Genomic DNA, 26,351 nt, shown 5'->3' with positions numbered 1-26,351 from the left:
CTAAAGTGCGTCACTTGCTTAGGACGGGTAATAGTGAACCGTAGCGACGTTTTATCGCCGCGGATCATTCTGTTCTCGTACGGGCGCAGCCTTTGTGAACGTGGCTGACAGCCGCGAATTAACCGCTTTAGCGCGCTTTTAAATTCGGCTTTGTTCTCGGCCGTAAGCGACCCACTCGCTTCCTCTACGGCGCACACCTTTCTCCATCTCTGTCTGGCCCAACCCTCCTTGCAGCACGTCACCAAACCGCACGCAGCCATTCGACCTCTTTGGGCCGCTCGCGGAGGGAGGGGGAACGAAAGAGAGGAAAGGAGAGAGAGGGAGGGAGAGGAGCAAAAAGGCGGCAGTTTCGCAGTGAGCATGAAAAACGCCGGCTGTCTAGCCGCGCCGTTATGTTGCACCGACCATTCTCTGCTGAAGCTTCTCTTTGTTCACCGGAACGCAGTTATGGGGGCAACACGTCATCTGCTTTTATTGTAGCTCTCCAGATCGTCCCGGTGTGTGTGCTCTTAATCGTGGCTTTTATTTCTGTTAACACCTGGACAGGGAGGATGCGCCCATTACTGGTGGCGCATGAGTATTATTACATGCTGCTAGCAGCAATTGCCCAGCACGCAGGTATTACCAGACAGCTACGGCTTCTGACATTAGATGTCTACGCTTTCAAAAGAAAAAAAAGGACAAAATATGAGGTTGCGCCGCAGTGTATACTGAGCCAAACAGAGTGCAGCGATGCAGGTCACGTCCTAGAGAAGCAGTAAGAAGTTAGTCACTTCTCGACCAGAACGTCTGCATCTATCTCTACATGACTTCTCTGCAATTCACAATTAAGTGCTGCAAGTCGACCACAGTGGTGGGTACGTAATTTAGCGGATTACTTCTATAGAACACAGAACACACAGAGCAAGTTTATAGGTGACGACTGAAAAACCGTGGTCGTCAACGAGAACCTATTGCCTCTACATGTAACACCTCTACTCTGCGAGCCCCTTAGGGTCTACTTCGGTGCCATTACCATTTTTAATCATTTCCATTCGCAACCGTTGTGTGTCAAGAACGATTTTTGACAAGCCGCCGCATGAAGGGTGCAGCGAAATGTTCTCTTGCGTTCAGTAGTAGCATATAGAACAACCCCTGGGGGGGGGGGGGGGGGAGGGCGCTTCTAGTGCTAATGGGGATCTGTCCGCTAGATACCAAAATTAGGGTGCAGGCTGCTTGGTATTGGGTGAAGAAGGAGAGGAGGGAAAAAATAATAGAAATATGGGGGGTTTATGTAGGGGACAAGCTTGGAATAAAAAGGAGAGGGTTAGAACTACGGCAGGATCAATGGAATAATGAGGAAACGGCGCGCTCATGAGCTGCTGCCAGACATAGACGAACGTTTAAAGCTCACATACCTCAAACCCAAGAGAGGACTGCTGCACTTCCTTACTGGACATGGGCCCTACCCGTCTCGGTTCGGGAAGCGGGCTGCACCAACGTGTGACTGTGGTGCTGTGCAGGGCACTCCAGACCATGTGGTGTATGAGTGCCCCCTCTTCAATGACATTGCAAAGCAGCTCAGACAACAACTTCCAAACAACCAGCTTAGGCAAGAGGGCACATTCAATGTCCTTAATAAGCTTTCAGATGAGATTTCTAAAGAGGTCCTTAGGGAATTTCTGAGGAACAACCAGTAAATAATCACACCGACTTCGACTCCGTGGACCATCCCTGCTCAGACGGGGCCTGGACTTGGCCAGCTGCTTCATGGCTGGGATCCGCCTTGCCTTAAAATTAGATGATAGACATAAGAAATAGGTTAGTTGTAGAAGACAGGATAAAATTTCTTAGCATAGCACTGCAGCGGAACTGAGTCATCGGCCAGCCCAGTGCCAGGGGCATGCCCACTGGGGTTAGCTCGGTGGGCAAGCCCAACAATAACCAGGTTTATAGATCACTGGCACACCTGTAACGCTGCAGGTAGTATAGGTTAGTAGGATAAATTAGATGTACCTTAGTAAAAAAGTTCAGAGAAAGATATAAAATAACCAACACTAGACTTAGGTAGAAACTAAACAATAGAAGATTAGAGATCCCTGTAGTGGCAGAATAAGTAATAGTGTTTACCTGTAGTGTAAAAAACAATAGCTGCAGAAATGTAAAATATGAAATTAGGACCCACTAATGTATTTAGGTAGTGGGTTAACATGTACAATTACAATAATTTGGTTGAAGAATTTTTTTTAAAAAAATGCCTCCGTATGAGCTGTAATTTACGATGCGCTTGTCGCGCAAGACGCCGATCCTCCCTCCTGGTAGTCGGCCGTGGTCAATCTGATCTTGACGACTAAAGCCCGCGTCACCTAGGACGGCGCTTCCGCGCATAGAGGCGGAGCGGAAAGGAAGCGTAGGAGGGGGGGGGGGGGGGGGGTATGAGAACTGAGAACTGCGCATGCGCGGCAGCAGAGAGCGGGCAAAGTCCACGTTGCCGAACTGCGATGCTGCAGGAAATAGTCAGGCTCGTTTGCCTACGGTACATCGTACAATACGTTCAAATATTAATTCATGTCTTGACAACGTTGCGTCCACTGCTCCACAGATTTACTCTGCGTGACATCGGGAGGCGAGAACAGCTGACACAGCTTTGTGAAAACGTGAAGTACTATTTCTCTGAAAATGACAACAAGGTGCTGCATGTCCCTACAAAACACTCGCGTGTAGAGCTCGCAGAAGAACATCGACTGGATGGCGGCTGGCCGTACCATTCAACTCGCTGAAACGTCAGTCACAAAATACACTGAAGCGTCAAAACAACTGGTACACGCTTGCTTATTCAAATACAGAGATATGTAAACAGGTAGAAAACCGCCTGCGATCGGCAACGCCGCCTATATAAGACTACAAGCGTCTGGCGCAGATGTTAGGTCGCTTACTGCTGCTACGATGGCAGATTATCGACATGTAATGAGTTTGAACGTGGTGTTATAGTCGGCGCATGAGCGATGGGACACAGCACCTCCGCGGTAGAGATGAAGTGTGGATTTTCCTGTACGACCATTTCACGAGTGTCTCGTGAATATCAGAACTCCGGTAAAACATCTAATCTCCGACATCGCTGCGGCCGGAAAAAGATCCTGCATGAACAGGAGCAACGACGACTGAAGAGAATCGTTCAACTTGACAGATGCGCAATCCTTCCGAAAATTGCTGCAGATTTCAATCAGCAAGTGTCAGCGTACGAACCATTCAACGAAACATCATCGATATGGGCTTTCGGAGCCGAAGGCCCACTCGTGGATCCTTGATGACTGCACGACACACTGACTTTTGACTTTGGACTGTTGATGACTGGAAACATATTGCCTGTTCGGTCGAGTCTCGTTTCAAATTGTATCGAGCGCATGGACGTGTACGAGGGTGGAAATAATCTCATGAATCCATGGACCCTGCATCTCAGCAGGGGACTGTTCAAGCTGGTGGAGGCTTTGTAATGATGTGGGGCGTGTGCAGTTGGATTGGTATGGGACCCCTGACAGGTGACACGTACCTGATCATCCTGTCTCATCACCTGCATACATTCATGTCCGCAGACTTGGGCAATTCCAGCAGGACAATGTGAAACCCCACACGTCCAGAATGGCTCCACGAACACTCTTCTGAGTTTAAATGCTTCCGCTGGCCACCAAACTCCCGAGACATGAACGTTATTGAGCACACCTTGGATGCCTTGCAACGTACTGTTCAGAAGGGATCTCTACCCCCTCGTACTCTTACGGATTTATGGACAGCCCTACAGGATTCATGGTGCCACTTCCCTCCAGCACTACTTCAGACATTAGACGAGTCCATGCCACTTCGTGTTGCGGCACTTATGCTTGCTCGCAGGGGACCTACACGATATTAGGTAGGTGTCCCATTTTCTTTGGCTCTTCAGCGAATAACGGTCTACCGAAATATCTACTCACAATGGCAACAGCGGTAGTCATCAAAAGCTGGAGACTGACGAATCTGCACAGAAAGAACTCCGTAAAGCATTTACTAAAAACCTCGTTTGATCTGATTTTCTTGATATTGTTGCTGTAACCAAAGCGTTTATCAGTGTCAACAATTAACAGAAGTAAGAACAAACAATTGATTTAAATTGTTTCTGTTCTCCTGTTTTAGCACTTCCAACGGTAAGCGTCTCCACTTTATAATTGTGGAATATAAGGCTGCAGAGAAAGGCCTACTTGAAGAGTTAGGGTTAGAACTAAAGATAAAATATATTAGTATCGGGTTACGAAACCTAAAGAATATGATTCAACCGTAGGTCTCTCCTAGAATTTTTTCTGTCGCTTATCATGTACTCCAGTAATGTTTTGTTGGTATGCGAAGCGCCAAGTAGCACAGGTGTTCAGGGGTGGTATCCTCGGCTATAACCCGTCGGAAGGTCGGAGGACGGCCTCCGGTAAGACCGTTTGAATTAAATCACCTACATGCTCCAACCAACCTACTGGTTTAGCACCTTTTTTATGTGCTTCGTTTCTATGGCCATAGTGTCCGTAAATCTTTTCATTTATTAAAGATATTAAATTTCCGTCTGGCTGCTGCACAGACGGCACTTAAATAGCGTTAATAATTAATGCTGCTTTATTTACAGATGCGCCTTCCATCGGTTAAGAACCCAAAATGACCACTGTCAAAAATGGCTGTCTTTTACTATTGAATAATGTTCGTCTAAAATCAGAACGGAAAGAAGATTTCTCATTTATGGTCAGTAAATATAGCCGAACAACGCCATTAAACTTTTACCGTTACTCTGAAAACGCCAGTTAAAATGAAACTGCAATGCAAATGGGTTATTTCGATGTAGTGGGGAGATATCGCCTGTAAACCTGGATTGAGAGGCTCTGATATGCTGGGTGCTTCATAAGATCTTTGAATAATTCACGAGACAGTGATGTGGACAGCAACCAGTTTCACGAAATCATGTAGACATATTCTATGATATTTATTCGTTACGAATGGCGTTCTGATGTTAATATGGAGATATTTTGATAAATGACCGTCGTTGTCAACTAAAAAATTACGTTTCGCCTGTTCGTATGAGCCAACTTTGGTGTACAATGACAGTTAAAAAGACAGAAGAAAAATTATTGAGCAAAATAAATATGCCTCTACTGGCCAAGACTGAGGAAGGCCGGCAGAGGTGGTCGAACGGTTCTAGGCGCTACAGTCTGGAAGCGAGCGACCGCTACGGTCGTAGGTTCGAATCCTACCTCGGGCATGGATGTATGTGATGGCCTTAGGATAGTTAGGTTTAAGTAGTTCTAAATTCTAGGGGACTGATGACCTCAGAAGTTAAGTCCCATAGTGCTCAGAGCCATTTGAACCATTTGACTGGGGAAGTCACCGCCATCTTTATCTACATGAAAGTAGAGCCTACAGCGGATAGAAAGTGATAAAACTCCCAAAACCAACTGAACTTTAATACATCCAACGCAAGGTAAGAGCTTTCTGTCTGAAAGGAGAAAAGTCGAATTTGGGTGTCCATCAAGCAGGAAAGTCGTCTGGCATGAATAACACTCCGTACCACTTTCTGTCCGAAATGAGTAAAGTCGAATTTGGCTGTCCATCAGGCAGGGAAGTTATCTGACACGAGTGTCACACGGTACCACAGTCAATACTGACGTCATTAAATGAGCCTACTCGTACCGCAAACATCAGACGAATTCTAGAAAGGAGTACTTCTTTTTGTGGAATCGGAGCCGACATCGTTCGGCCGTCGGGTAGAAGTCTGTTTGTGCTCATTTCGAGCTATGCACATCAGTAAAAAATTTAGGGCGAGCCAATTCAAACAAAGAATTAACAAAAGAACGAAAACTGTCCCAAGCATATGTCGTTCTACAAAAAGCAGAGGACTCTTCTGCCCGAATACAGGGACAAGATGTATTATCCTCAACCAAATCATTTTCTATGAGGCAGACAGCAACCTGCTAGAGTAATAGCTTTCCTGGCATGATGCTCGTTGGGATGGCGAACACCTCTCATGCTTCTTCGTGTTTCAAGTAAAACAGAGAGAAGCAGTAATTATACCAGTTTCTACTCTTTTTTGTGTAGGTAACATAAAGCGACTAACGTTGCAAGAGCACAGGTTAATGTAAGTACTAGATAAACCACTGCAGATGTGAAATTCTGGTACATTAAAAACCGGTGTATCGCCCAGAATGTTGAATGCAGGCACGCAAACGTGCATGTATTATATTGTACAGATGCCGGAGATCAGTTTGCGGAATGGAGTTCCATGCCTGTTGCACTTGTTCGGTCAATATAGGGACGGTTAAAGCAGTTTGTGGATGGCACTGTAGTTGTCCAGTGATGTCCCATATATGCTCGAATGGATACAGATCTGGTGACTGAGCAGGCCAAGGCAACATGTTGACACTCTGTAGAGCGTGCTGGGTTACAACGGCGGTTGTGGGTGAGCGTTATCCTGTTGGAAAACACCACCTGGAATGTTGTTCATGAATGACAGCGCGGCTAGTCGAATCACCAGATCGACGTACAAATCTGAAGTCAGGTTGCGTGGGATAACCACGAGAGTGCAGCTGCTCTCACACGAAGTCGCGTACCATACTCCAGGTGTAGGTCCAGTGTCTCGAGCACGCAGACAGTTTGGGTGCAGATCCTCAGCTGGCCTCCTTTAAACAACACACGGCCATCACTGGCAGCGAGGCAGAACCAGCTTTCATCAGAAAACACAACAGGTCTCCACCCTGCCCTCCAGCAAGATCGCGCGTGACACCACTGAAGTCAGAAAAGGGCGGTGGTTTGGGGTCAGTGCAATGCATGCCACAGGGCGTCTGGCTCGGAGGTATCCTTGAAGTAATCGACCTGTAATAAATCGGTGTGTCACTGGGGTGCCAGCTCCTGCTCAGATTGCTGCTGCAGATGCAATACGATGCTCCAGAGTCATAATCCGAACACGATGCTCTTCGCCCTCGGTAGTACCGTGTAGCCGTCCGGAGCCCAGTTTTTTTGCGACTGTACGTTCTTGTGACTACAGCCACAGTGGCTACATTCCTCGCAAGTCTTTCTGCAGTGTCGTGGAACGAACAACCAGTTTCTCGTAGCCCTATTATACGACCTCGTCCATATCCAGTGAGATGTTGATAGTGGCGTCTTTGTCGCCTTGAAGACATTCTTTCTGACATCAGTTCACCACGTCCAATCTGAAAGGTAACTAATGCTCACGACCCTTGCAGCATGTATTTAAAGTAAACCTGATTTCCACCCTCATAGTGGCGCTAGTAGCACCATTCTTAAGCAACTGATGCGGAATTTGACTAGGCATCATCTTTCACAGTGTACATGGCTACAACACTAGGAAAAAGGATGATCTTCACTACTGATGGTTAAATCTAACTTTGGCTCAGAAGGTGTAACCTCCCCACAGAAAAATCTAAAAGACAATATTTATTAGATATGGAGCCAGAGCTAAGTGTAAGCTCCCTAGAGAAATTTAATGACAAAGACAATTAAATAAAAATTAGCTATCTGACCCAAGTATAAGTTTCTCATAAAATGAAAGTCAATTCAGTGATAATTAAAATCTCAGTGACAATGAAAATGCAAATAGACCGAAATGTCAGTCTTTGGCCCTGTGCAAAAATCAGAATTATTTTCTTACCTCAGTATAACTGCATGTCAAAGTTCTGCCCTTATTGTTGGCCGCGGCTTGGAGGAAATGCATTGCAAGTATTTTTTTTTTGAAATCTAACTGAAATTTTTCTTTAAAGGAAATGGAAGGAATTCGTTCGTTCAATTAAATGGTTCTTTACCAGAATGCATTGAAAACAAAATTATTATTGGGGCGATTCTTGCACAAATTAGTTACAGTTAATTTACAATACTAGCTGAGCGCAATGCTGCTTACTTAAAAATAATATACCTCATCCTATATCTTGACCAGTGGCATGTCGACGCCCGCCGACCGCTCACACACAACTGCACTCTCTCATAACTAAACCGTGACTGCGTCGTCTCGCACGTGCTACTACTCCCAAACCGCTCGCAACTGTACTGCTACAGCGCTATCGCGCTACTGCCACGCAACTGAGCTGAACATGCTCTCTGGTCAGAGATTTTACCATGCCTCATCATCGCTGCCATCGAGTACATACGCCTTTCAAAGGGGGTAAATTATGCTGCCACAAGTCTTTGGTCACTTACGTAATAGCATTAAAAGTCTGACAGATAGCCATATAGCATTTAAAAGGAAATTAAAAGAATTTCTTAATAGCAACTCCTTGTACTCATTAGATGAATTTTTGGATATAGTAAGTGGGTAATTTCCCCAACCCCCACAAAAATATTAAAGATATTAAGTGTCATGTAATATTTTGTGTAATGTAATGTCTTGTATAGACACCTTTCATTAACCTGACACGTTCCACATCATTACGAAGTGTCGTATTCATGATCTTTGGAGCGAGTACTAATCTAATCCAATCTAATCACGTACAGAAAGAGGCCTAACATCGTTCGTTTATGTCGCACAACTCCGTCTTTGTGTTGCGATTTTTTCTCTTCAAGGTAGTTAATAGTATTAACTAGATCATCGCTAACGTCTTGAGGTGCCTAGGTCTCATTAGTTCAAGGTCACATAGTTGTCCACATAGTACTAGAAAACAGTTATGGTGAATTTCTTGACAAAAGGAAAGAAGATAAGAGTTTAACGTCCGGTCTACAACGAGGTATTTAGAGACGGAGCATAATCACGGGTTGTTTTTAGGATGAGAAACAATATCCGTCATGCTCTTTCAGGGTAACCATCCTGACATTTGTCGTAAGCGATTTAGGGACATCATGGAAAACCTAAATATGGATGGCCGGACGGGAATTTGAACCGTCGTCCTCCCGAATGCGAGTCTCCTGACAAGAGACAGGCTGCCATGTAGACGTTTATCATGGTACTATGCTGGTGACGCTCTGCATGCGCCTCCTTTTGCTGCTGCGGTGGTCTATCATCTGTCCTGTTTTTTGTAGCTCTTTTTTGCACTGTTTTTGGCCTCTCATGCCTATTCAACGTTTTCAAAGCGAGGTTGACACAGTATATTATAATAATACAGAATAAATACACAATAAATCCTTATCTGCACTGAATACCCTATACAGGGTGTTTCAAAACTTATAGTCAATATTCAGGGATATGGCAGGAATGATCATTCGAAACAAAACTGTCAAGTAAACACGGGCACTAAAACGCATACCTTAAGAGCTATGAGCCATTCTTGATCCTTGATAGTGTGAAACAGATCTCTTCTACTGTAAGCTCTTCGCGTCCCATGTTATGGGAATTGGTAGTATTGACCAAAACAACAACAAAATTTCCAGTATACAAGTGCTCTAAAATTCATACCTTAAAATTTATGAGCGCTTGTTCATTAGAATAGTTGTGTTTCAAAGTGGCGAAGATGAAGAAATGCTCATATTTCTTAAGGTATGCACTTTAGAGACCATGTTTACTAGACCTTTTTTGTTGTTTTCGTCCATACTACCATTCCCCAAAATAGGGAAAGCAAAGAGCTTGCAGTAGAAGAGATTTGTTTCACAGTATCGAAGATCAGGAATTGCTCACAGCTCTTAAGGTATGTGTTCTATAGCCCATGTTTTCTTGACTTTTTGGTTTCGAATGATCATTTCTGTCATATCCCTGAATATCACTTCTCAAACACCCTGTATGTGCACAGACTATCACAATATGAAAAAAGCCGGCCGAAGTGGCCGTGCGGTTAAAGGCGCTGCAGTCTGGAACCGCAAGACCACTACGGTCGCAGGTTCGAATCCTGCCTCGGGCATGGATGTTTGTGATGTCCTTAGGTTAGTTAGGTTTAACTAGTTCTACGTTCTAGGGGACTAATGACCTCGGCAGTTGAGTCCCATAGTGCTCAGAGCCATTTGAACCATTTGAATATGAAAAAAGGTGGCCACCTTGTAAACACTGCATACTCTGAAAAGGTTTTGACAGTCAAAGATGTTATCGGTTGACAGAGATGCTTCACTCACTTTCCGCATATGGACATGCAGTCTAGTACCCGGTAATGTGCAGCATATAGTATGGTCTGGCTATCGTACTGAGTCATGAGCTATTATACTGCGTGACTCAGCTGCCCCTAGCTATGGTTTTTACGCAACCTGCAACACCTTCAAGTACCACACAGACGATTGTCATATTCTCTCGCTCGCTACAGAAAAGCTGTTTCTCCTACAGAGAAAATGAACAGCATCTTTTTGTAGGAAATCTAGTGTAGTTAAATTTTGTACTGGGACACGTTTTCGCTAGTAGCCGTAGTTTTCGAATTACTCAAGATAAACAAATAAACGTAGCCTTCAAAATAATTTGTCTTGAATAACTCGAAAAACCGTGGTCTCCAGCAGAAACCTACCGCAGTACAAAATTTACCTACATTAAATTTCCAGTTAAAAGGTCCTCTCCATTTTTTTCCATAGGACTGATAGTTTGCGCATAGCTAGTCAGGGAATATGAAACTCTCATGTGAGACTTTTGAAGGTGTTCTGGGTTGCATAAAACCCATCGGTAGGGGCAGCTGAAATGCCCTGTATACAGTGGTATGTTTACGATTTGGAATATTATGATAGCATGGTATCTTTTCTAATAAAACAGTTGGGAAATGGCAACACGTGACGTAGGTATGACATTTAGGCATATGCGAAGATACAGTAAGCATATCTTCTACTTTGTATGAATTAGTAGATTACATTAGATGGTATTTATATACTAAATTTAACTAACCACTATGACATAGAAAAACGTTTTGTGTAGTAGGTATTTATTACGCAAACCGTGCCAAGAACATCAAGCAGGAGCCATAAATATATGCAGATGGCATGAAGGAAGCTTGCAAAATGCCGAATGAAGTAAGAGAATTTAAGAGCAACGTATTTATTAACGATATCAGCTACCTATTTGTGTAATAAATACTCAGTACACACACATGAACGTTTTCTTAAAGAAATGGGGAAAGTTACAAGTGACTGAAATTAGAGCAGAAGTATGCTACAGAAACGAGGACAGGTGCCCAAGCACTATAGCAACCAACGGGCATACATGCAGTAATGAACAGCTTTGTAAACCATAAACATGTACATGACAACGTATCTTTCGTTAAGAAATATAGCTCATGTGTTTTTTGTTTATATATAGAGAGACACATGCTCTGTACTTAATAAAGGCTCTGGCAATTCAAAAAATTACAATAATGTAGTTAACAGCATTATAGCCTGGTTAAAATTATTTAATAGTTACTTCAAGCGTTGGTTTCCTCGAATCAAAGCGCTTAATGTCATGCCCGAACCGTTCGCCATTGCTATACAGCTAGAACAGTTTCTAAGTTCACTTCCAATTCCTCGTTCGCGTTCTTCCTTGATGTGTGTGGATCACGAATCCGGAGTCCGGCATGACACTTTTATTTCGTATTGCATCACACATGACAACCACACCAAAAACAACACACACGCGCAACGATGCTAATAAACTACATAGGTTTCATCCACAGCACTAACCAAACAGTATTGGATGCTTCCTCACAAGACGCGTTTCAGCGTCACATACACAGTTAACATAATCACAGAGATCGCTTACATTACTTACACTTCGCACGACGTTATGTGAAGCTGAATTTTTGAAGGCTGCAATTCATCGTAGCGACTGGGTTCCGAGAGACATAAAGATAACTACACTTAAGTTCAGGAAAAAAAAAAACAGAACGTCTTGACCAACTAGAGATACGACGTTCATCTTCGCAGAACATGTACATTAGTACGTTCTGCAGAAATGACTAGCATTTCAGTTACCTCAGTTCAGCATGTGTCCTGTTGCCCAGTAGGCACAGAGTCCTCCATGGGCTCTGATAACTTGTTCCATGCATGATGGCATCGACGCGTACAAGGCACGAATAGCGCCCTGTGGCATAGCCATCCATGCTGCATTCACCTTGTTCCAAAGTTCACCTGTGACAGTTGGCATTCGACCCCAACGCTACATCCGTCGTTTCACCATGCCCCACACGTTTCCGAATGGCGACAAGTCTGGTGATCTGCCGACCCAGGGCAAGAGTTTGACGTCCTGCGATACCAAGAAGGCACGTGGTCGTGCAGCAACATGTGGTCTGCATTGTCTTGCTGGAAAATGGCTCCTGGGGGGTTGTGCAGACTTTCGTCGCTGCAGCCAGTTGCACCATTGCTCATTAAACGTTAAGAGCATTCCTGAAGTGACCCGTCTTGTTTGTGTGTCGCCTCTAACTGAGCGATAGCCGGCAAGCGATGTGGCAAATCAAATAATTTTAATCGGACTGAAGTAACATAAATAATGTTTAAATGATTTGTATGCCGCGATGCCTGATGCTGAGCACGCTAGAGGCACGCTTTGTACCACGCCACGTGGGAGATCACGTACGTCATTCCGGTGCCTCAGGTATCACGTGGATATTCTTTGTGCTGGTTGGAGCCACCGCACGCTGGTCTCCATTAGCCAGGTACCGTACTTGTTTGCGTACCTTTCGTTACACTACCACGTGGACACAGGTGCCAAATTCATATTCTTGAAGAAGAAAACCTTGTTTCACAAAGCGCCCAGCATTAAGTGCACGTTAGTCTATTAATTATTCATATGATTCAGAAATTCATCCCTGTTGGTTTTTGAACACATTATAAGTTCATTTCTGAACGAATCATTGATTTCTGAACGAATCATTAGTTGAGTTTTGAATGCGTGCATAGTTATGTGATTTGTCTGCCAGGGGAATCCATTTCTCATCTAAAGATAAAAAAAACTTTCTCGTAGACAAAAGGGAACGGGGCTATACGAACTGAGAAAAATAAACCCGAACAGGCGAATACCAGTCTCTGTTGTTTTACATCGTTGATTGGGTGTACCAGTGATAAGTGTTGTTATAATTACTAGAAAGATTCAGTCTGCCAGAGCGGAAATAAACGACTAACAGGAGTAACAGGTAAGAAAGATTTCATGTTATCTTCTCGTATATCCAATCAAATGAAATTTTGACAGGCAATTTTTGCCCGATAGCTACACTTCTAAGGGCCAGTTGTACAGTCACCGGTTATCAGCCTCTTAAGTTCTGTTCTCGAAACTGCGAGGAAAACGCGTTGTACGAACACGTAATAACACCTAACCTGAGAGTAAACGTGGAGTAACTGAACCGTTGGTCCAGGAAGAGTTAGCGAAGTTAACCGGGGAATAAGTTTTGACAATAGTTACGGAATTAGTGATGATAAGATTGTTTGTTAGAACGAGGAAGGAGAAGATACGGGGACATCATACAAATTATATGGAAGAATATGACGATTCCAAATTTATACAAATGGTTCAAATGGCTCTAAGCACTATGGGACTTAACATCTAAGGTCATCAGTCCCCTAGACTTAGAAACTACTTAAACCTAACCAACCTATGGACATCACACACATCCATGCCCGAGGCAGGATTCGAACCTGCGACCGAAGCAACAGCGTGGTTCCGGACTGAAGCGCGTAGAACCGCTCGGCCATCCAAATTTATATAAAAATTTCGTACTACTACTACTTTTCCGTCTCATGGTTGAGAAACTGTATCGTATGAATGAAATGTGAAACTATTTCCTAACATAAAACTTTCTGCTTGTAGTGGGACTAATAGGCATTTGACACTGGTACTTCGTGAATTATACTCTGTCGCGTTATTTATGTAGATGAGGTGGGTAAAAATTACCATTTGTGCCAAACCAGTATCGCTTGTTGGGTGTATATTACAATTGCTGCAATAATAGAAAGGAGTAGTTCGTTTTATTTAGCAGACAGTGACAAAATAGACGTAACCAAGCCGAGAAACCATACCAGTCTTGGATACGATTCGTATTAACAGCTTTTTCAGTATTAGACAACGACATTTTGATTTTTCGTGTAACAAAACGTTTGACGAACTCCGATGACGTAACATATTCTTTCGCAGAAAGGAAAGCACGCCGTGTAAAGCTGTAGCAAGATTCGAGAGGAAAGAATCCTGGGAACTAAGGACTGAAGAAATATGTGCTGTTTCATTTTATGTCCTACAAAAGAGAAAGTCATTAGCTAATAGGCAACAAAGAGGTGAAGTATTTTGAAGATTTCATATTCTCCCGTTTACAATTAATCCGACCTAGTATTAAGTATGAGTTTTTTTTAAGGGGATAGGAAATGAAACCGGCCGACTGGGAGCAGGAGAGGCACCACAGGAGATTTTAATTTCCACTGTCCTGAATACACGTTGGATGGCTTCCATTACAAATTATATGCATTTGAATTCCACAGAGCGAAATACAAAGTGTTGTGTGAAGAGGCGTGGCATTGCACCTTGGCACACTTAAGACCGAACAACATGTCTTGCATTTCCTCAAATATACACTCCTGGAAATGGAAAAAAGAACACATTGACACCGGTGTGTCAGACCCACCATACTTGCTCCGGACACTGCGAGAGGGCTGTACAAGCAATGATCACACGCACGGCACAGCGGACACACCAGGACCCGCGGTGTTGGCCGTCAAATGGCGCTAGCTGCGCAGCATTTGTGCACCGCCGCCGTCAGTGTCAGCCAGTTTGCCGTGGCATACGGAGCTCCATCGCAGTCTTTAACACTGGTAGCATGCCGCGACAGCGTGGACGTGAACCGTATGTGCAGTTGACCGACTTTGAGCGAGGGCGTATAGTGGGCATGCGGGAGGCCGGGTGGACGTACCGCCGAATTGCTCAACACGTGGGGCGTGAGGTCTCCACAGTACATCGATGTTGTCGCCAGTGGTCGGCGGAAGGTGCACGTGCCCGTCGACCTGGGACCGGACCGCAGCGACGCACGGATGCACGCCAAGACCGTAGGATCCTACGCAGTGCCGTAGGGGACCGCACCGCCACTTCCCAGCAAATTAGGGACACTGTTGCTCCTGGGGTATCGGCGAGGACCATTCGCAACCGTCTCCATGAAGCTGGGCTACGGTCCCGCACACCGTTAGGCCGTCTTCCGCTCACGCCCCAACATCGTGCAGCCCGCCTCCAGTGGTGTCGCGACAGGCGTGAATGGAGGGACGAATGGAGACGTGTCGTCTTCAGCGATGAGAGTCGCTTCTGCCTTGGTGCCAATGATGGTCGTATGCGTGTTTGGCGCCGTGCAGGTGAGCGCCACAATCAGGACTGCATACGACCGAGGCACACAGGGCCAACACCCGCCATCATGGTGTGGGGAGCGATCTCCTACACTGGCCGTACACCACTGGTGATCGTCGAGGGGACACTGAATAGTGCACGGTACATCCAAACCGTCATCGAACCCATCGTTCTACCATTCCTAGACCGGCAAGGGAACTTGCTGTTCCAACAGGACAATGCACGCCCGCATGTAACCCGTGCCACCCAACGTGCTCTAGAAGGTGTAAGTCAACTACCCTGGCCAGCAAGATCTCCGGATCTGTCCCCCATTGAGCATGTTTGGGACTGGATGAAGCGTCGTCTCACGCGGTCTGCACGTCCAGCACGAACGCTGGTCCAACTGAGGCGCCAGGTGGAAATGGCATGGCAAGCCGTTCCACAGGACTACATCCAGCATCTCTACGATCGTCTCCATGGGAGAATAGCAGCCTGCATTGCTGCGAAAGGTGGATATACACTGTACTAGTGCCGACATTGTGCATGCTCTGTTGCCTGTGTCTATGTGCCTGTGGTTCTGTCAGTGTGATCATGTGATGTATCTGACCCCAGGAATGTGTCAATAAAGTTTCCCCTTCCTGGGACAATGAATTCACGGTGTTCTTATTTCAATTTCCAGGAGTGTATATGTTTTATATATCAAACTCTTCAGAAAGATGTGAACTACAAAATCAACATACAGGGTGACAATTATTGAACTACATGAAGAAAAGTAAGTTAGTTACAAACTACGGCATGCAAACACTTTATTCAACATGCAAACGCTACAACAGATACTCGGATTTACGTTATAACATTGTCAGTATGCCTGCCATCATTGGCGATGATGTGGCGCTGACGAATAGCGGAATTCTGCATGATCCGCTGAAGTGTCGGAATATCGATGCTGTTGATGGCCTCCTGAATGGCTGTTTTCAGCTCAGCAATGGTTTTGTGGTATCGCTGTATACCTTGTCTTTAATACAGCCCCATAAAAAGGAGTCGCATGTGTTCAGATCCGGAAAATATGGCGGCCAATTGATGCGCACGCCAGTGACCTCTGGGTACCCCAGAGCCAGAATGCAGCCCACAAAATGCCCCTCCAGTACATCAAACACTCTCCTGCTTCGATGGGGTCGAGCTCCGTCTTGCATGAACTACATCTTGTCGAAATAAGGGTCACTTTGGATAATGGGGATGAAATCATCTTCCAAAACGTTTACGTACCGTTCGGAAATTACCGTGAGATCAAGGAATATCGAACAGATTATTCCGTGACTGGACATTGCACACCGCACAGTCACCCGTTGAGGGTTAAGAGACTTCTCAATCGCGAAATGTGGATTCCAAGAAGAAACATGGCTCTGAGCACTATGGGACTTAACATCGGAGGTCATCAGCGCCCTAGAACGTAGAACTACTTAAAGCTAACTAACCTAAGGACATCACACACATCCATGCCCGAGGCAGGATTCGAACCTGCGACCGTAGTGATCGCGCGGTTCCAGACTGAAGCGCCGAGAACCGCCCGGCCACACCGGTCGGCCAATGTGGATTTCCAGTCCCCCAAATGCACCAGTTTTGCTTATTGAAGAACCCATCCAAATTAAAATGGGCTTCGTCGCTAAACCAAACCATACCAATTCTCATCTTGCCCTGCAGCCAACCGTGCAGTTTGAACGTCCTAATGTGTTCAAATGTGTGTGAAATCCTATGGGACTTAACTGCTAAGGTCATCAGTCCCTAAGCTTACACACTACTTAACCTAAATTATCCTAAGGGCAAACACACACACTCATGCCCGAGGGAGGACTCGAACCTCCGCCGGGACCAGCCGCACAGTCCGTGACATGACGCCTCAAACCGCGCAGCCACTCCGCGCCGTGAACGTCCTAATGGAAGCCGTTCAGAAATCATGACGATTTTATTTCAAACAATTCCATAATTGTCACCTTGCATTTCTGAAAAATCGATTTTTTCCACATTTTGACGTTCTGTCTCAAACGCTCGTGTTGGAGGGGTGGCTCGCCACTATGCAAGTTTTTGACTCTGTTCGGAAATATCGTAGTGTGGGGCTGCGTGAACACCAAGTGCAGCCACTGGCGCGGCTGCTCCCGCGCAGCTGCACGCCTCGGAGGAAACAGTGAGGAGGAGGAGGAGGAGGAGGAGGAGGCGTCGCTGAGCAGCGGCGACGGCGGCGCAGCGCGTACTCAGCTGGCCACGCAGCACTGGGGGCGGGGATTGATCTGCTGAGCCGCAGGTGGGCGACGCAGATCGATGTGCCGAGCCGTCAGCTGGCTGCCGGCTGCGTGCTCGCCGGGCTTGTTTCGCCTGTCCCGGTCCAGCCTCGCCTAGAGCAGGGTATTGGGGAGGAGAGGGGGCCTAAGGTCACGCTCCCGAGGTCCTGTGCGATGGCAGCCATTTTGGAGATTTATAAGCTCACCGGGGAAAAAAAATGTTAGTTACCAAAGGGTTCAAATGGCTCTGAGCACTATGTGACTTAACATCTGAGGTCATCAGTCCACTAGAACTTAGAAATACTTAAACCTAACCAACCTAAGGACATCACACACTTCCATGCCCGAGGCAGGATTCGAACCTGCGACCGTAGCAGCAGCGCGGTTCCGGACTGGAGCGCCTAGAACCGCTCGATCACAACGGCTGGCTGTTAGTTACCCATGTCAAAGAGTACACTAGTAACTTTGGACAGTCACCTGACTCTCCTCTGCTTACGTAAGTCATGACGCTGAAGTGCACATATATCCAGGGCAGTAATTATTCCATGTATTGGGACTGTATGGCAAGTTGAATGTAGGAATTGCTAATTAAGTTGACTAAATAGAGTTAAAATAGCGTTAATTATCAGATGAAGTTTGAAAGAAGTTGAATGCCAAAAAAAAGACAATGATTTTTACTTTGTCCATGAAATCAGATATGACATATATATGTGTGTATATATACACACAGTGTGATAAGAAGACTGCAGCACTGCATTGTTACCATTGGTCATCACTTCGAACACCTTCTGTAAATGGACGTTCATGTCACCTTTGTGACCTTCGTTGACCTTCAAAGACCTTACTGTTACGCATCACTAGATTCGTCTCGATAGCCGCTATCGGAAAATAAGTACCAAACTGTAGCATACAATTTAAAAATAAATAAATAAATAAATAAAAAGTTGCCCTTCATATCTCTGACGCGACCCCACCTAGCAACCAACAAAAAGCAACGTCATTTTATGGCCCCCGTTGTCCCATGCAAAATTTGTCCCACAAACTTTTCAGCTACTATCATATTTTCGGAGTTATTCTAGTTGGCAATAGTTAGTGACACACGCTATATATATATATATATATATATATATATATATATATATATATATATATATATATATATATATATATATTTACTTGGGAGGGGGGTAGGGTACCAAACAGCGAGTTCATCAGTCCCATCTCATTAGAGAAGGATGGGGAAAGTAAGTCGGCCGTGCCCTTTAAAAGAAACTGTCCCGGCATTTTCCTGAAGCGATTTAGGGTAATCACGGAAAACCTAAACAAGTATGGCCGGACGCGGGTTTTAAGTGTCGTAAGCGTCGTTCTCCTGTATGCGAGTCCAGTGTGCTAACCACTGAGCCATCTCTCGGTTTTTACTTATATGTAGAATTTTATATTCTCTCACTCGCTACACGCGAACTACTAGACCTACAGAAACAATGAGCAGGATCTGTTTGTAGGAAATTAATTGCAGTTAAATTTTGTAATGAAACAAGTTTTAGGTGGAGGCCACGGTTAGCGAGTTACTCGAGAAAAACGCGTTTTAAGGTCACTTTTGCATGTTTTTCTTCGATACTTCAAAAAGTACGGCCTCTAGCAAAAACGCATCCCAGAACAAAAATTTAAAAAGTTAAATTTCCTAAAGAAAAGTCGTGTTCATTTTTCATTTTTAGTAATAGTTCGCGCGTAGATTGCGAGAGAATATGAAAATCTTACGCATGGTTTCTGAAGGCTTTGCGGCTTGCAAAAAACCCATCGGTAGGGGCAGGGAAATTTTTGGTAAGGTCTTATGGAACCAATCTGCTGAGGTCATCGGTCCCTAAGCTTACACACTACTTAATCTAACTCAAACTAACTTACACTAAGGACAAGAAGCACACTCATGCCCGAGGGAGGACTCGAACCTCCGACGGGGAGAGCCGCGCGAACCGTCACAAGGCTATTGCGGAGACATGGGGGATGTTTCCAGAATGAGATTTTCACTCTGCAGCGGAGTGTGCGCTGATATGAAACTTCCTGGCAGATTACAACTGTGTGCCGGACCGAGACTCGAACTCGGGACCTTGCAGAACAAGCACTCCTGAAAGAAAGGATATTGCGGAGACAAGGTTCGCAGGAGAGCTTCTGTAAAGTTTGGAAGGTAGGAGACGAGGTATTGGCAGAAGTACAGCTGTGAGTACGGGGCGTGAGTCGTGCTTGGGTAGCTCAGTTGGTAGAGCACTTGCCGGCGAAAGGCAAAGGTCCCGAGTTCGAGTCTCGGTCCGGCACACAGTTTTAATCTGCCAGGAAGTTTCATTTTAGAACATTCTTCATCGTGATCAAAAGCAAAAGGTTCCTATTACTTTCGATAAGTGTGAAAGTTCTTTATGAATACCAGAGACATGTTTTACATAAGCTCGATGAGTAATAGAAACAATGCTTGATATGTTTTGTTTTTGCTGTGTTTTTCAACAGTTTCAGGACACTGCGTTTTGTAGCCCTTTATGATAAATCTATTTTTTTTTATCACAGTGTGTGTTTCACGTTACAAATCAACAATTTTCTAATAAAATTTGAATTAAATATTGGCGGCTTCACTTTTGCTACAAATACTGTTTATTTTTAAATAACAGGTAGGAGGATAACTAGGTAGAACAAAAATGTTCCGTAGGTTATGCGATCCTTTATATACCCTCACTCAGTTGCTACGCGGTTTACCGCTTCCAGTTTCTCCTGGAATCTAGTAAGACATTCAACGCACCCTCAAACAAAGTCGTCGAAATGAGGTAACGACCGATAGGGATGCAACACATTTAACGTACAAGTTACCGTTTTAACAGACCAGTGCTACTAGCAAGACTACCGTAGCGTACAGTAGTTTTACGACTGTACTTTGGAACCGTTCCTTCGCAGACGACTTACCTCTTACTAGGCTGCAGCATAAACGCAGCCAGAGTGCGTCCACCTGAGAGCTGTGGCTGGTGACGGCCTCTGAATGGGGCCGCGCGTCTTATCAGCCGCTGAGACGTTACGCTGTTTGGCGAGGCCCCGGTGTGCAAACATAACAGCGAGCCAGGCTGCGTCGTGCCGCAGTTCGCGCTTTGCTCGCGACCTCGCAGCATCCTCGCCAGAGTTTTTAACACGGAAGCCGGCACCGAACAATGTCGCAGGTTGCGCATCCCTCGGCAGCTTTCCCACGTCTGGCGTTCTGGCGTACCGTCGCGCGCCCGCTGGTTGTCAGTTTCGTGTCCAGCGTTCAGCGACGCCTGGACGCGGACCTCGCGCCGTGAGACCATTCCGACACTTTGCGCAGTTCACGATCCTGCGTGTGGAAGAAAACGCCGAAGTAGAGAACGAGATGGCTGGAGAACAACTATACAGGCGGTAGCTACTACCTGCATTCCAACGAGCACAAGAGGATGTTCCGTTAATACGTAGATTTTCTACTCATCTTATGAGGCGTCGTTCAAGAACTTTGTCTACTGCTGTGGCTAAATAGTACACAAAAAAATAACCATAGTGTCAATGAGGTGACTACAACATTAGCATTTAGATGCTTCCTGCAAATAACAGAGAACGTCACTCACAAGCACTCATTTGTGTCTAGAGGGAAGTGTATTAGCACGTTGCTTGAGGCGTTGTGAACAAAAGAAGATAGATGGGCACGGAGGAATTTCGGTTACAAAGAGTTTATAGGAAACAATGAACGTGATGTACGATTTCCCCGGAAACCGACTTCCTGACCATCAGCTATACTGCATCCTGCGCTGGACCATTCACAAACGGCATCCTCCACGAATCACGTGAGTACGCATAGCATCGTCAATTATCACTCCCTATTCTACATGATACAATTTAGATAGAGTCGATACTTTGGCTTAAACTAGTGTATTAGTCCACAAAGGAAAAGGGGAGGAAGGGGGACGGGGAATATTTCGTGTAATTGGACTGGTGGCTTCACTTAACTTCAGCTATATATGCAGGGTGGTCCATTGATCGTGACCGGCCCAAATATCTCACGAAATAAGCGTCAAACGAAAAAACTACAAAGAACGAAACTTGTCTAGCTTCAAGGTGGAAACCAGACGGCGCTATGGTTGGCGCGCTAGATGGCGCTGCCATAGGTCAATCGGATATCAACTGCGTTTTTTTTAAAATAGGAACCCCCATTTTTTACTACATATTCGTGTAGTGCGTAAAGAAATATGAATGTTTTAGTTGGACCACTTTCATCGCTTTGTGATAGATGGCACTGTAATAGTCACAAACATATGTCTCACAATTTCAGACGAACAGTTGCTAACAGGTAGGTTTTTTAAATAAAAATACAGAACGTAGGTACGTTTGAACAATTTATTTCGGTTATTCCAATCTGATACATGTACCTTTGTGAACTTATCATTTCTGAAAACGCATGATGTTACAGAGTGATTACCTGTAAATACCACATTAATGCAATAAATGCTCAAAATGATGTCCGTCTACCTCAATACATTTGGCAATACGTGTAACGGCATTCCTCTCAACAGCGAGTAGTTCGACTTCCGTAATGTTCGCATATACATTAACAATGCGCTGACGCATGTTATTAGGCGTTGTCGGCGGATCACGATAGCAAATATCCTTCAACTTTCTCCACAGAAACAAATCCGGGGACGTCAGATCCGGTGAACGTGCGGACCAATCCACCTGTCATGTAGTATGCTATTCAATACTGCTTCAATTGTACGCGAGCTATGTGTCGGACATCCATAATGTTGGAGTACATCGCCATTCTGTCATGCAGTGATACATCTTGTAGTAACGTCGGTAGAAAATTACGTAGGAAATCAGCATACATTGCACCATTTAGACTGCCATCGATAAAATGGAGGCCAATTATCCTTCCTCCCATAATGCTGCACCATACATTAACCCGCCAAGGTCACTGATGTTCCACTTGTCGCAGCTATCGTGGATTTTCCTTTGCCCAATAGTGCATATTATGCCGGTTTACGTTACCGCTGTTGGTGAATGACGCTTCGTCGCTAAATAGAAAGCGTGCAAAAAATCTGTCATCGTCCCGTAATTTCTCTTGTGCCCAGTGGCAGAACTGTACACGACGTTCAAAGTCGTCGCCATGCAATTCCTGGTGCATAGAAATATGGTACTGGTGCAATCGATGTTGATGTAGCATTCCCAACACCGACGTTTTTGAGATTCCCGATTCTCGCGCAATTTGTCTGCTACTGATGTGCAGATTAGTCGCGAACAGCAGCTAAAACACCTACTTGGGCATCATCATTCGTTGCAGGTCGTGGTTGACATTTCACATGTGGCTGAACACTTCCTGTTTCCTTAAATAACGTAACTATCCGGCGAACGGTCCGGACACTTGGATGATGTCGTCCAGGATACCGAGCAACATACATAGCACACACCCGTTGGGCATTTTGATCACAATAGCCATACATCAACACGATATCGACCTTTTCCGCAATTGGTAAACGGTCCATTTTAACACGGGTAGGTAATGTATCACGAAGCAAATGCCGTCCGCACTGGCGGAATGTTACGTGATACCACATACTTATACGTTTGTGACTATTACAGCGCCATCTATCACAAAGCGAAAGAAGTGGTCCAACTAAAACATTCATATTTCTTTACGTACTACACGAATATGTAATAAAAATGGGGGTTCCTATTTTTAAAAAAACGCAGTTGATATCCGTTTGACCTATGGCAACGCCATCTAGCGGGCGAACCATAGCGCCATCTGGTTTCTTCCTTCAAGCTAGACTAGTTTCATTCTTTGTAGTTTTTTCGCTTGATGCTTATTTCGTGAGATATTTGGCCCGGTCACTATCAATGGACCACCCTGAGAGAGAGAGAGAGAGAGAGAGAGAGAGAGAGAGAGAGAGAGAGAGAGAGAGAGAGGGGAGGGGGGGGGCGAGGATTCAGTGATGATAATACAAACTTTCAGGGATGATGGAGGAGGGTAAATGCATCAATTTGAGGTAGGGAGGCTTGTTACTTAAACGACCATGCCGAAAGCTATAAGCGGAAATCGTTCTGATACCTTGGACTGTGTACATCGTATGCTGCAAGCTCGTTGCTTTCCATTTTTTGCGAAGAGGTAGAATGGACCAAAACACGAAAAAATACCCAGCAAGCACGGGCTCTTAAATTGCATGCCTTAAGAGCTATGAGGATGTGTTCAGTAGAAGAGATGTGTTTTACAGTAGCAGAAATGAACAAGTGCTTATAGCTCTAGAGGTATGGCCTTTTTGGCGCCCATGTTTATTGGACTTTTTTTCCTTGTTTTATCAACTCTATCTTCTCTCAAAATATGGAATGCAAAGAACTTGCAATAGAGGAGGTCAACTGTTAGAGGTACAAGAACGATTTTCGCTTAGAACTTTTGATACGGTCGTTTAAGGAAAAGGGTTCCTTACCTCAAATCGAGGTATTTACTCTTCCATCATCTCTGAAAATTTGTAATATCATCCCGGAATCACCCTGCTCGTCTTGTTGCCTTATTGCCTCTCGCCCCACCCCGCAGCCCCCCCTGCCCCGCCTTTTTTCAGATTCAGATAGTTACAGCCATTGTACGCTTTTATATGCATATCCAGCTGCGAATTTTTTACTGATAATGTTGTTTGTCGCATTTCAGATCTCTATAGATTGCCGTCTTCTCAATGTCTCTCGTTGAAATTCCTGGAGCCAATAGGTCCCTTGGCATGTCATCCAGCTTCTAGGCTGTCCATCTCGTTTCCTTTCTCACTCTGGGATTCACCTCTTACTTTCTTTGGCCATTTTTATAAAATACGGAGAAAAGTTTTCCAGCAATACCTACATTTCTTTGGTATATTTTAGTACGATATATACGTAGCCTACCGTTCCAAATTCCCTATTGTAGGCGGCGCGGCTAGAACTTGTAGAGTGGACTCAGTGAACTTAGCTTCAGATAGCAGCAAATATCCGGAACTGTCCTTTCTCACGTTAGAAGGGGAAGAAATCGACTCGTTAGTTTGGTCTCGCTGTGACATTGATGTTTGTCACGTTTTTAACGACACAAATTACCTGAATGCCTCCATGAAGAGGCTTGTTCATGACACACTTGAAGAATCGAAAGAAGATCTGTTCGCACTAGTTATGTGTGCGGCGGAAATGATTCGTCGTTTTTTGAAATCCAGAGGCATGCGTGGCGTCACGTTTTACGTCATCCAAAATGTCGGGGTTTCGACTGGTGAAATGCGCTTCTTCGCTGACGATAGTTGGAGGAGCATAAACGGATATGTCCACACAACGCTATGGAAAGCAAGTATCTGTAGAAGTTGACTTGTGATGCAATATCTTTTGGTTTAATGACATGTACCTTTTTATAGAGAACAGAGGGTGGTTACTAATGATGTCATTCATTGGCAGTGAGCTCAAGGTATCATATTTCTAGCAAGTCTCGTATCTGCTTCAGCGAGGCTAATGTGGTCGTAATATCCTAGAAATTAAAAGAGATAATCAAAATAGACATTAAAATTTTTAGGCTTTATTTTCGTTCCAGTAATTATTACTTAAAGTATGTTGCTATTTTACAGTTGTAAATAAAAGTAACCGCTGATGATTTCACAAATGTGTCGAAGTTTGTTTGGACAATAAAAGGATTAGCATAGTGTGCAGAATTGAATTCCGATGATGCCATAAACTGTTGAAGTATTTCGCCATGCGATATGAGCCAAAGCGGCTAGTATTTTTTTTGTAACGTAGCCGGTGGTAATCTTTTTATGTGTCGAATAATAAAATTTTTCTATCAAAAAATGTACTGGCGAACTGTACTTGGTAGCTCTTCTAAAGACTAGGTACAGTAATGTAGCACTTGTTACGTTGGGGATGTAATTTTTTGCAGAAATAGCAGCGAAATGTGCTGTACATGGTATTGAAATCCACCCATGCATTAAGCCTACGGAATAGTTACGTATTTGAGCTGCTGGACATGATTCAAAGAGGAAAAGAGAACATCCAAATAAGAACAGTCCGTTTCGTTACAGGTTCAACTAGTAAAGGCGAAAGCATGTCGGAGGTGCTCAGCCAATTCCCGTGGCAGACGTTGCAAGACAGGCGTTGAGTATCACAATGGGGTTTAAAGCTCAAATTATGACGACGTACGTTCCTTGAAGAGCCAACCAATTTATTGCTTCCTCTTATACATTACTGGCCATTAAACTTGCTACACCACGAAGATGACGTGCTACAGACGCGAAATTTAACCGACACGAAGATGATGCTGTGATATGCAAATCATTAGCTTTTCAGAGCATTCACACAAGGTTGGCGCCGGTGGCGACACCTACAACGTGCTGACATGAGGAAAGTTTCCAACCGATTTCTGATACACAAACAGCAGTTGACCGGCGTTGCCTGGTGAAACGTTGTTTTGATGCCTCGTGTAAGGAGAAGAAATGCGTACCATCACGTTTCCGAGTTTGATAAAGGTCGAATTGTAGCCTATCGCGATTGCGGTTTATCGTATCGCGACATTGCTGCTCGCGATGGTCGAGATCCAATGGCTGTTAGCAGAATATGGAATCGGTGGGTTCAGGAGGGTAATACAGAACGCCGTGCTGGATCCCAAAGGCCTCGTATCACTACCAGTCGAGATGACAGGCATCTTATCCCCATGGCTGTAACGGATCGTGCAGCCACGCCTCGATCCCTGAGTCAACAGATGGGGACGTTTGGTAGACAACAACCATCTACACGAACAATTCGACGACGTTTGCAGCAGCATGGACTATCAGCTCGGAGACCATGGCTGCGGTTACCCTTGACGCTGCATCACAGACAGGAGCGCCTGCGATGGTGTACTGAACGACGAACCTGGGTGCACGAATGGCAAAACGTCATTTTTTCGGATGAAT

The sequence above is a fragment of the Schistocerca nitens genome, chromosome 8 (genome assembly GCF_023898315.1).
Source record: "Schistocerca nitens isolate TAMUIC-IGC-003100 chromosome 8, iqSchNite1.1, whole genome shotgun sequence".
NCBI lineage: Eukaryota > Metazoa > Arthropoda > Insecta > Orthoptera > Acrididae > Schistocerca > Schistocerca nitens.
The sequence above is the reverse complement of the archived record's forward strand: the minus strand, read 5'-3'. Positions refer to the sequence as shown.